This window comes from Mus caroli, chromosome 14, assembly GCF_900094665.2.
Source record: "Mus caroli chromosome 14, CAROLI_EIJ_v1.1, whole genome shotgun sequence".
Lineage (NCBI taxonomy): Eukaryota > Metazoa > Chordata > Mammalia > Rodentia > Muridae > Mus > Mus caroli.
This window is the reverse complement of record NC_034583.1, coordinates 37331790-37341114: the sequence shown is the minus strand read 5'-3', so window position 1 is coordinate 37341114 and position 9325 is coordinate 37331790. Positions and strand designations below refer to the sequence as shown.

Here is a 9325-nt window from a genome sequence, read left to right as displayed (position 1 = left end):
CCTCAAACTCAGAAATCTGCCTGCCTCTGCATCCCAAGTGCTGGGATTAAAGGTGTGTGCCACCACTGCCCGGCTAAAAGTATCTTAAAAATATTTAATTTTTTAAAAATTTAAGTCAATTTTTTGGTTTTAAGAGTGGTGGAGAGTTAGTCTAGGCTGGCTCTCAGGGATCAGTTATTTCTACATCCTGTCAAGAAAAGGCATCACTTGGGGCTGGAGAGATGGCTTAGTGGTTAAAGAGCACTGACTGCTCTTCCAGAGGTCCCGGGTTCAAGTCCCAGCAGCCACATGGTGGCTCACAACCATCCATAGTAAGGTCTGATGCCCTCTGGTGCATCTCAAGACAGCTACAGTGTACTTACATATAATAAATAAATAAATCTTAAAAAAAAAAAAAAGAAGCTGGGCAGTGGTGGCACAGGCCTTTAATCTCAGCACTCAGGAGGCAGAGGCAGAGGCAGGCGGATTGCTGAGTTCGAGGCCAGCCTGGTCTACAGTGAGTACCAGGACAGCTAGGGCTACACAGAGAAGCACCAGACCACACAAGGAGTTCCAGGTGACCTCACCACCTAAGGAAAGACAGAGCTCCGCTCCTCATGTCCTCTGCGATGTATCTTATAACTTTCTTTCCTCAAAAAGCTGGAGAAGGTGTCTGTGGGCCTCACCTGCTGTTTCCCCACTCCTGGGCCACCTGAGCCACTTGTGCTGACGCTCAGCTTGATTTTGTCTTCCTGGCTTTGTGACATGGAGGACAAAGATCTCATCCCTTTTCAGAGGTCTGGCGTTAGGGGTGAAAGACACGCTGTTTTAATGTGTCCATGTGCAGTGTTGGGTTACTAATGTGAAGTTGTCAGCCTTTGAGATTTTAGCCACCCTAATGGGTGGTGTGAAGTGACTCTAGTTTGTGTCTCTCTGAAGAGAGAGGATTCTGGGAATCATTTCAGGAGCTTGCTGACTGCCTGTGTGCCTTTCCTTGTGAAGTGACTCACATTTCTGCCCATTCTTGAGAAACTTAGCTTTATTATTGAGTTTGTTCTCCAGTGGAAGGAAGGGATTTCTCCATTTGGGAAACGAACCCTGTATTAAATATGTGTCCATAGCTTCTTTCAGATGGTGGATAGCTTGTTTTTCTTAAAGGTGTTTCTGATAACTATAAATACTTAATTTTAATTTTTAAAATTTTATTTTATTTTTATTTATTTATTTTTTTTATTTTTGGTTTTTCGAGACAGGGTTTCTCTGTGTAGCCCTGGCTGTCCTGGAACTCACTCTGAAGATCAGGCTGGCTTCGAACTCAGAAATCTGCCTGCCTCTGCCTCCCAAGCGGTGGGATTAAAGGCGTGCACCACCATTACCTGGCTATCCCAGCTCTTGAGGCTGAAGCTGGATTGTGAGTCTGACACCATCCTGGGCTACATAGCAAGACCCTGTCTCAAAAGAGAAAATAAAAAGTTTTATTTCTCTCATTTTAAAGTGTAAGTCCTATTTTAATCTTTGTGCATGATCTAAGGCGTTTGTCAAACGTGTGTTTGGGTTTTGAGGTGGGTATTGTTGATGTTGTTATTTTGACCTATTAGCTTACCTAGCCCAGGCTAGCCTCTACTCTCAATGAAACCAAGAAAGAACCTCAGCCTCTAATCCTGCTGCCTCTGCCTCCCAAGCTCTGCAATTACCGGATATGCCATCCACGATACCTGGTGCATTCTGTACTCTGCACTGAACCCAGGGCTGTGTGCATGCTAAGCAAGCTCTCTACCAACTGAGCTATAACTGGCCCTGGTAGGGCTTTTTTTTTTTTTTTTTTTTTTTTTTTGGTGGATATATAGAATATTTGTTAACTATTTGTAGAAAATATTGTTGTTTTCCTATTGACTTACAATCCTCTTTTAACAAAACTCCTTTGTCCATATTAAAAAGGATCCATATTGGAGGATAATAGGATTTGTTCTAAGTATTGAATTCAGAACCTACTTTTATTTATTTATTTATTTATTTATTTATTTTGAGACAGAGTCTAACTTTGTATCGCTGGGGTATCCTGGTACACTAGGATGGTCTCAAACTCACAGATATCTGACTGTTTCTGCCTTCCAAGTTCTGGGATTAAAGGTGTGTGCCACCATGCCTGGCATCTATCTTGTTTTTGAGATGGGGGTCAGACGTCCGTGATTGCTTCGTGGGTTTCTGTTTTTCCTAGTCACATACAAAAGTCTTCCACCGTTGGTCCATGTGTGTGTTGTGTGTATATGCACACGTGTGTATGCAGGACCCCATGTGACTACGACTACACGTGTGTGCTGTGTGTGAAAGCCACAGATCATCTTCCGGTGGTGGGACCACCTACCTTGTTTTCTTGTTTTGTGAGACAGGATCTTTCTGTATGCGGGCTGGAGATCCTCCTTATTCTAGGCGGGCAGGCCAGTCAGCTCCAGCAAGGCATCGCATCTATCTCCCCTGCCTGGGATCGGAAGGATACACTGCCGTTTCCACGTGGGTTCTGTGAATTGGACTTAGGTGCACGTGTACGTGCATGCGTTTGTGTGTGTGTGTGTGTGTGTGTGTGTGTGTGTGTGTGTATGTGTGTGCACTCGAGTGCTTACAAATGTGTGTGCTCATCCTCTGGACATGTGGCGGGACCAGAGGCTACTACCAGGAATCTTTCCACCTTAGTCAAGGAGACAGGGTCTCTCTACACTAAGAGATCACCAGTATGGGCTGATCCTGCCAGCCAGCTTTCTCCAGGGTCTCCATCTCCATTTCCCAAGGCCAGAATTGCATGCAGGCCTCCATGCCCACACAGGGGTTTCTGGGAATTCCAGTCCTCACACTTGTGTGGCAAGTTCTTTTAAGCACTGATCCATCATCTCCCCAGACCAGTAAATTTTCAAAACCATTTTAGCAAAGAGGAAGGCCACACAGTCTGCAGGGGAGGATTGTTTCATAAGATTTGATTCATAAAGCACTCGACATCATAAAACAAACAAACCCACAGATACAGAATGAAGGATGTGGTAAGGGGAAGCCTCAGCCTCCAGTGACAGCAGGAGAGGCCTCCCCTGGCTAGTGACTTGTTAGAACAACGGTTAGCTGCAGCACTTTCCTGCCTCTTGTGATCTCAAGTCAACTTTTGTAACTGGGCAGAGACCAACAAGAGAGACAGGACCAGCTGTACCTTTTGGCCTCAGTGGTAAGAGCCTGACATGTATTAATAGCTGAGCCTCTCAAAGCCAAATTAATGATTAATGAGATGCTAATGACATATCAATTCTGAGTGTAGCCCAAGTAGAAGGAGCTTCGGGGATAAACAAAGCTCGCTGGTTTTTGTTTGTGTGGGATTTTGTTGTTGTTTTAAGCAGTCTCTCATAGCCAAGGCTGGCCTGGAGCTCACTACACAGTTGAGGATGCTCTTGGATTCCTGATGCATCCTGATGCATCTGCCTTTCTTTCTCAATGCCTACGCCTGCTTGTAGGTACCACCACAATAGGCTCCGAGACAAACTTAAAACTACCTATTTCTTCTTTGTCTTGGAGGTGCTTCCAAGACAAAATGCTAGCCTTTGGCATTCTAAGACCATCCTTGTTCTTGAAAGCTATGAACAGACAATTGAAGTATTAGCCTCAATATCATTAATTCATCCACATTTTAAATATCTGCTATTTAGCTGGCCATGGCTGCAGCTGCTTTTAATCCGAGCACTTATGAGGCAAAGGCAGGTGGATCTCTGTGAGTTCTAGACTAGCCTTGTCTACATAATGACTTCCAGGACAGGCAGGGCTATGTAAAAAGGCTCCGTCTCAAATAATAAATAAGTAGATAAATAAAATGCATATATACTATTTACCAGACACCTGTTTGTACAGAACTTTGGAGGCTTACGTAGAAAGAGCTATACGTTGTAAGCCAGCCTGAATGGCAAAGTGAGTCTCAAGGTAGAAAGCCCACATAGCATAGCAACTCCTGTATCAACTCCACACCTCTTTTATTTTTTTTTCCACTAAGTGCAATTAATTTAATTAGATTATAAAATTATGATAACTTGCTCTGCCATAAAACAGAATTGTCTTTGTGCATGTGTGAGTTAGAGGTAGATGTGAGGGTCACCGGAAGAAAACAATTAGAGGTTTTTAGCACTTAAACTCCTCATGTTTTCCTTAAAAGTCAGAACGGTGGGAGGATACTTAACAGCAGTGTTGTTTGGCCTGGAAAAGCCAAGTGCTGAAGGCTGACTAGCTTAAAAATAAACACGATTGGGCGGGTCCCTTGCACATCTCGGGATTATTACACTCACTCCCAGTGCCCCTCCCTGGTACAGCTGTGTGCAGACAGTCTATCTTTAGACTCTCATGCTTCCCCTTTTGGGGCTTGGTCCTCTCTCCCGGCCCTTGCCTCCTCAGAGCCACCAGAGTGGCACCACACCCTGGCCTGCCCTCCAGGAATATACCCTGACCCTAAAGCAGCGTGTCTTCCGGTCTATTCTTTTCTCCCCAGTACTTAACAAAGATAAAGACAGATGTAGCAGGATAGAGGCAGAGGCCAAGGAGTGGAGATCGGTTGAAAGGGCCTGGGCAGCACAGTGAACGTCAGAAATGGCAAGAGGGTAGGCATGTGGAGCCTGTGGAGCGGTTGGTAGGATGCTTTCCTAGCAGTGGCGAGCCGGTCCTGGATTCAAACCTCAGCAGCACATAGACTGGCTTACGTTTATAATCCTAGGACCTGGGAGGTGGAGGCGGGAAGATCTAGAAGCTCAAGGCCAAACATAACAAGTTTGAACCCAGCTAGAGAAACATAAGACTCTGTCTCAAAAGAAAAGAGGGAGGCAGGTGGGGGAAGGTAAAGGAAAGGCCCCCCTCTAGCTGACTAACTGGGAGCAAAGCCGTGTTGCAAATGAACCCACACAGGCTTGTGAGCAACTACAGCTTTTTATTCCTCGGGTTCACTCTGGCTTTCTAGAGGAATGGGCTCCTTAAGAGGGAAGCTCCAACTGTAGAATACTAAACTAGAAAAGGGGGTGGGGGTGGGGTTGCATTTCGTCAAGGCTCCGCCCCACAGTTACCTGGCAACAGCCAGGTGTGCCAACTCACTATAAAGGGAGCTGCTTGTCCCTCCTCTAGAGAGGACATTTTGCTCTCTCCTCTTGCTCCTGCTCCCCTTCCCTCCCTCCCGTCCTCTTCTCCTCTCCCCCCCCACCCCCCAATACCCTGAATAACTTCTGTTCTATACTATACATCGTGCGGCTGGTACCTCAGGGGAAGAGATACCTCAGCATGGGCCCGCAGAGGTACCCCCTTCCCCCACACCATACCACCCCTCCACCAAACATATCCCTGCTTTCTCTTTCTTTTTATAAAACCCAACAGGGGCTAGTTTTCTACTATTACAACTAAACAGCGAGGCTGGATAGCTTTATTAAGGAGTTCACGCTTATGGAGGTTGCACTCTCTATGGTGACGTCCTCACAGTGGGCACTGTCACAATAGCGGGAGTGCAGGCAAGAGAGATCGTCGGGGGTCAGGGGGTGCCAACTAGACCTGGGAGAAGCCAGGGTAATTCTTAAACACCTCATCCTAACTCGGGGTGCCCCTTTTACCTTTATAAACCACCATTTGCCTATGGGCCACGTCTGTCTCCTCTCTATCCAGATGCAGTCCCTTGTCTTCCTGCAGGACAAATACCCCTCTCCCTTGTCCTCTTCCTCTTCGCGGTCTTGCCCTGTCTCCCGTCTTTGTCCCGTATCCCTGCTCTCTGTCTCTCTGGGACGAATAAATCTCCTTTGTGCTGAGACGCTGGGTGTGGGAGTTCTGAGCTGAGTTTCCCTTTCAAGGCCGAGAACCTTGGTGACAGAGAAACCCACCACACCCATTGTCCTTTGACAAAAACTGGAATGGCTGCGTAGATTTAAAAAAATCTGCCCAAATGTGAATGGCAGTCCAGCAGTTGAGGTGTAATTCTAATGTAGATAGATGCCTTTTCTCAAGGTAAAATAAAATAACCACCGGTGAGGGTGACAAGACCATTCAATGCCAAGAGAGGCAATCTTTGGAGGCTGGAGAGATGGCTCAGTGGTTAAGAGCACCGACGGTTCGGAGGTCCTGAGTTCAAATCCCAGCAACCACATGGTGGTTCACAACCATCTGTTAATGGGATCAGATGCACTCTTCTAGTGTGTTTGAAGACAGCGATAGTGTACACATAGGCATTAGATAGACAGACAGACAGATCTTAGGAAAAAAAAGAATCTTTTCCACAAATGGTCCTAGAAAACTGGATATCCTCACATAGTAGAACTCTAAAACCCTTGAGAAAGAAACCCAGGTCAAAAGCATGGTGATGCTGGTTTGGCAATGCACTTCTGAAGAGCACCACGCACTCACAATCAAACACTCTTGTGAAATAGGAAGCGTATCAGACATAGTCATCTCACTCCCCACCCCCACCCCCACCCCCTTGCAGGACACTACGCCTTGGCTTTTTGTGGGGCCATGGCACCGGGTGTAGTCTAGACCTGCTCTGAGAGACTGGAGGAGGCTGCTGATGTTGTAGATGACACAAGACGCAGCTGCTGAGCAACCCTTCTGTGCTTAGCAGAGAAAACTCCCAGGCGGCTGAGGCATCCGTCTTCGTGACTCACTGCAGACGCTGCCTCTTTTGGAAGGAAACGAGGAACAATTTCTCTGAACTCCAGGTAAATTAAGGAGTAGAAAACCGCTTGTAGAAGTAGGAAGAAAAAAGCCGGAACCTCCTCCTGGGCACCCAAGTACTTTCTACAGCCTCATCCAAGAGGAAACAGTTGCTGCCCTCAGGCTGAGTGTGTGAGTGGCTCCCATCACACCGACCTCCCCTGGGGTGGCTCACTGGCAAGTGCCTGGAGACCTGTGCTTCATCTGAGATGCTAGCCCTTAGCCAGCAGACCTCCTTTGGCTCAAGGCCATATGGGTTTCCAGAACAAGGGGCTGTTAACTGGATGGAGTAACATTTGTCTTCATAAACTTTATTAGTGACTTCCTGGCTCTGAGTAGGCCCCATAGCTAGTTTGTTTCTAAAGAATGGTTGTTAGTCTTTTCAGTGGTCTTTTCCTTATTTTGTTTTGTTTTCCGAGACAGGATCTTATACTGCTAAGGCTCCGCCTGAGCTCCATGTTCTCCATCCAGCCTCCTTCTCGCCCAAGCGCTGAAGAAGACTTGTGTACCCCAGCAGCTTCTAAGAAGCGGTTATTTTATTGTTTTCTGAGAAACACCCCACCCCAATACACCAGTCTTTTTTCTACAAAGGAAGTTATTGGCTTCTGGAGATTTCTGATTCGTAATCACTAAACATCTGTTCCCTTCCCTATCAGATTTTAACTTAAAATTCACTCCTTTGCTTTTTTAAAGAACTAAGTTCTTTCTATTGTTCCCAAGAAAATGCTTTTAAGTAATTCAGGCTGGGGATATAGCTCAACGGAGGAGTACTTGCCCAGCTTAAGCAAAGCCCTGGATTGATCTCCAGTATACATGCACACACCACACTCAGATACACACACACACACACACACCACATTCAGATACACACATACATGCACACTCATATTTTCATACTCGCACACAGTACCATACTTACACACACACACATTCATATACAGTGACACACACCACATACCCACTCTCACACACACACCACACACACACTTACATACTCATACATACTCTCATATTCATATACATACCACAAACTCTCACACACAGACACACTCTGCACACATGCGCACACACACTCACACCCGAAAAGCTTAGCTCAGACACCCCTTAACTGTGCTCTTTCTGCTGTTCTCTGAGACAGTTTCCCTCAGGGTGGTGAACTGTCTTCATCTCATCTGCAGGAAACCCATGCCCTGTGAGTCAGCCAGAAAAAACAGGCTACACTCTCCCCACTGACTGCCTTCCATTTTCAGATGGGGGAAAAAAAAAATCTCTGACAAGTCATACTAACTGGACTATCTGACACTCATAAAAAAGCATTTCAAAATGAAGACATCTTCTCCTTGGTTGTCTGTGTGACACCATGTGAGTCTTTGGTCCCAGTTAACTGCTCAGTATATCCATCTCTGCACGCCTGGGGGGGCTTCCCTATCCAACGTTATTTTCAGATGAAGAGTAATTTAATCAAATTTCCCCTTTCTAAAAACAAACTCCAAGCTTGATATGGCTAAGTCTGTCCTAATTGCATTTTTTTAATTACAAAATATATCAAATAAAGCTCTGAGAACAGACTCCTGAAAAGCCTGTGCCCAGGGACTTCAGGTTTTTCTCATTAAATATTTTTTAACTCACGCTCTTAAATTTTGTTATGAATTAATTAGAAGAAAAATAGATCTGGTTCTAATTTGCAAGACCACCCCTAATTCATAATAAGCTGTTCGTCATAGAATTTCAGACAGGAAGGCTGAGATATTTAATGACTGCGAGCAAAGGGGGTGACCCGGGTCAGGACCCCAGGAGAACAAGGTTAGGCCTAAAGATGGCCAAGCGAGGCATCCTTTAAGAGCCCGCTTCATGCCCAGGGCCGTGAATGGGCCTAAAGAGGGTCTAGTAGGAAAACTACACTGTATGCTGGTCCCTCTACAAAGCTAAGTTTCATGAAAAAAGCGTTAAGCTAAGCATCATAACTCACAGCGCATATCATAACTGACAAAGAAAAACAAGGAGAAATTTCCAGGTTAGGAAGGCAGCACAACTGAATCCTTTATTAAAGAAAAATAAAAAGCTTTAAAAGAAAATGTCACACTAATAGATCCCACTGGAACATGGATTCTGGAATGGATGTGTTTGGTTAGTGTTAAAATCTGTCTGTGAACGACTTGGGTATTTCTATCCCTAAGAAATACAGACTGCAGCATGTGAAGAAAGATGCGGACTTTCAAACAGGTCAGAATACGTATGAGCATGCGCGCTCTATTCTTATTCTTGCAGCGTTTCCATCAACCTGAGGTTTCTACCAAACGGGAAGCTAAAATCAGTGACAGATAAGTTTAGTCTGGCTTGGGGAAAATGGCCGTACTTGACCACATCTTAGCTTCTGGAGGAGGCAGGGTGTACCTGGTTGCTTCTGGAGAGTTTGACTTTCTTGAGACGGGAGATCATAATGGAGCCCAGGCTGGCCCCAGCTAGCTCTTGCGTTTCTGCAGTGCTGGAATTAACAGGCATGCACCATCACATGCCTTCAATGTGATCATGTTTGCAAACATATTGCCTATACTGTAGCTTCCTCCAAGGTCTAATGGAGGTAGCTCAGTGAACACTAGCCTCTCTCTCTCTCTCTCTCTCTCTCTCTCTCTCTCTCTCTCTCTCT

The 9325-nt window shown here is 45.6% G+C and overlaps 1 long non-coding RNA gene across 1 annotated transcript in view; it reads left to right on the top strand.

The window, feature by feature from the left end:
* Positions 1–5248: 5248 nt before the first annotated feature.
* LOC115029234 overlaps positions 5249–9325 on the top strand; it is an 11047-nt gene continuing 6970 nt past the window's right edge. The window contains exons 1-2 of the long non-coding RNA XR_003834788.1: positions 5249–5279; positions 6452–6683. This is a non-coding gene — a long non-coding RNA (uncharacterized LOC115029234). The remainder of the gene's footprint in view (positions 5280–6451; positions 6684–9325) is intronic.